This window comes from Glycine soja, chromosome 14, assembly GCF_004193775.1.
Source record: "Glycine soja cultivar W05 chromosome 14, ASM419377v2, whole genome shotgun sequence".
Classification (NCBI taxonomy): Eukaryota; Viridiplantae; Streptophyta; class Magnoliopsida; order Fabales; family Fabaceae; genus Glycine; species Glycine soja.
In genome coordinates, this window is record NC_041015.1 from 18,143,997 (window position 1) to 18,146,871 (window position 2,875).

General features: G+C 43.6%; 1 pseudogene; it reads left to right on the forward strand.

Annotated features, from left to right (window-relative positions):
* Window positions 1-259: 259 nt before the first annotated feature.
* LOC114383886 lies at window positions 260-2,567 on the forward strand (annotated as a pseudogene).
* Window positions 2,568-2,875: the final 308 nt, after the last annotated feature.

A 2,875-nucleotide genomic window follows, 5' to 3' on the forward strand; every position in this document is an offset into this window, starting at 1 on the left:
ATTTAAAATTTACTTATTATTATGAGTAATGATAACTTTTGATAATCTCTAATTTTTATTGGATGTGTGAAAGAAGGCATAGGCCATCCAGAAACAAAATAGTGCCCCTCAAGTGTTGTCTCGTGGGGGTTATGAATTTCTAGAAAACAAGTTGATAGAGGAGAAGAAAAAGAAACAACTGGAGGAAGCTACTAAATCTGGAAGTACTGACACTATCATTGATCCTCCATCTCCCATTAGACGACATGTGAAGTGGAAGATGGCCCGCACCAAGAAACCTGGGCAAATGACTTCTGAGGCAGCTAAGAAAATTGCTGACAAGATTGTAAGTCACCTTCAATTGTGAATTGCAATTATTTATGTTTATTGTTTGATCGAGTAATTGTTTAAATGTGTTCATTACAAGATTCCTTAGAGGAGCAGGCCTCACAGGGTTCCTTTGTCACCTATGGACGTTAGGATGTATTGATTGCTGCCATTGGGTGACTAGAACACTGTGGTCGTGTGCGTGTTGCAGGAGCCGGTGTCACGACCAAACAATACTTTGGACCGGCTCCAAGGACCTCCCACACATCTTTGTCCATGGCTCCTGAAGACTTAGAGCAACTGACACAAAAAATCAAGGACCAACTGGAGGAGTCAATCACAGAAAAAGTGACTTGACAACTAATGTTGTCCTTCAACCAGATGCAGTCCTAGTTTTAGTCCCAGATTCATTCACAGGGACTCGCATTGCCTCCTGAGCCTGAGATTGGTCCTTTAGCCGCTCGTGTCAGAACAAAAGAAAGTTTTGTTGATTCCTTAGGGAACGATCCAAACACGGGTAACTCAAAGAAATACAGGTTGTACATCAAAGAAAATCCTCCCTGCCTGTTGCCCTAGGAAGACTTTATGAGGGGTCCACAATCGTTCACAACATCCCTTTGCGCCATGATGAAGTCAAGGTTGGTGTCGAGAAAGTTAGAGATGCAGATGCTCCCATTCCTGTACCCACTGAAGAGGTTCAGTTAGTGGGGTAGACACTTAACACCTTCACTGCTTGGCCGACACATCTTATCAAACGTTTATTAGAATAGGTATTTCACTGTCATTAAATGACTTTTTTCAATTAAATTGTTCACTATGATTAAATTATGTTAATTACCTGTGTTGGATAAATAGGGAGTTGTGGGACTGACGAAACCTACAGATAGGCTGAATCATGATGTCGATGATCCCCTATATTTGATGACATTGACCATCCCACGGCTTTTTCTAAAGCCGTTGCAGGTTATGTGGGATGCTACCGTGTTTGGGTTGTTTAATGACAACTTACCCTTGTACATAAAACATGAAGATCTGTCCGAAATAGCACACGGTGGTCAATGTCTCAGCATCTTTGTTATACAATTGTGGATTCTGTAAGTCACTTTATATTATTTTTTATTACCTAACTTATTGTTTTAAACTCATACATAATTTACTTTATTTTTACAACAATAGGCATATGACTGAAACAAGTATGCGAGCGGGGAATTTTGATGTTTATGGATTCCTCGAGCCACAATCCATACAGAGATCTGGGCAATCGCAATTTGAATCAGAAAGTTACATTAAGAACTGAATGCAAAATTCAAAGAGGGATATGTACCTAGGAGCCTACTTGAATGAGTAAGTTAAACTGAACAAATGAATTTAAATAATGTATAATAGTATAATAACTCACTACTACAAAAGTCATTTATTACGACGCACCAACAAGGACGGCCGGCAGACAACCGTCTTAGAATATTAAGATTGTAAGTTCAAAGACAGTTATTTAAAAACCCGTCTTTGTATACACTAACCCTTCATTTTTTTTCTCTCTCTTATCTTATCTTCTCGGGTACTACGTCTTTGTATACACTGACCCTTCATTTTCCCTCTCTCATTGTTGCCTTTTGTATCTCCCTTTGTGTTTGTCGCTTTCTCTCTCTGGCAGAGGACAACATGGGTGGATGTGGACACCCTTGACGGCGTCGATGAGGAGGATGCATGCTTCACCCCACGTGCACGTGGATTCTGCATTCTCCATCAACACCACCGCGCACGTGGCGCTCTTCAGAGCGCTCCATTGAGCTCCTCAACACGCCTTGCTCTGCCGCAACCTAAAATGCCTCGTTACTTTCTATAACAGCAGCAGCAACTGTTGTCGCATTCTGTGCTCTTTCGTCTTTGTGCCATCGTCGTCCTCGCTTCGATCCTTCTGCGGGTTGCTCCCGCGAACGCCGTGCTGCATTTCGAGCTCCGCGATTTACTTTGCTTCTCCTGCCGGCGGTGGAAATGGCGGCGCTGGAATCGGTGACTGTGGCGGAGTTGACGGTTCTGGCGGTGAGTCTGGAGATGCTAATCTCAAACTAGTAGGAGACGTGGCTCAGGAGCTTTCCGGACTTTCGCTTGATGTTATCATTCTCGATGTTTCGGTGTGAACTCTTCTTCACTCTGAGTAGATTTTTTTTATTATTTTTATTTTTAGTAAAATAATAATTTTGTTTTGTTTATGTGTCTGATAGGGAATGGTATGTGGGGGATGTGCTACACTGACCTGAGGCCCACGGAGTGCTACACGTGCTTCACCCAAGCGGTATCTACCTTGACAGATGCTTCACCGCACGTGCGACATCAGCGTTTGCTGCCCGTCGTCGCTGGGGCTTCGGAAAGACGGGGAAGGACGGGTGGCAACGGCGGTGGCGTACGCGACGAAGGGCACAGCGGAGCGTGGCTTCGCGGTGGCCGGAGTAGAGGGGGGGTTTTGCAGAGCGCGGGTTCACGGTACCTTTATTTCTACATTTGAAGTTACTTTTAACTTCTTCCAATGGTTTTTTCAAAGGGCCTAGTACTGTCTAGTTGATCGTTG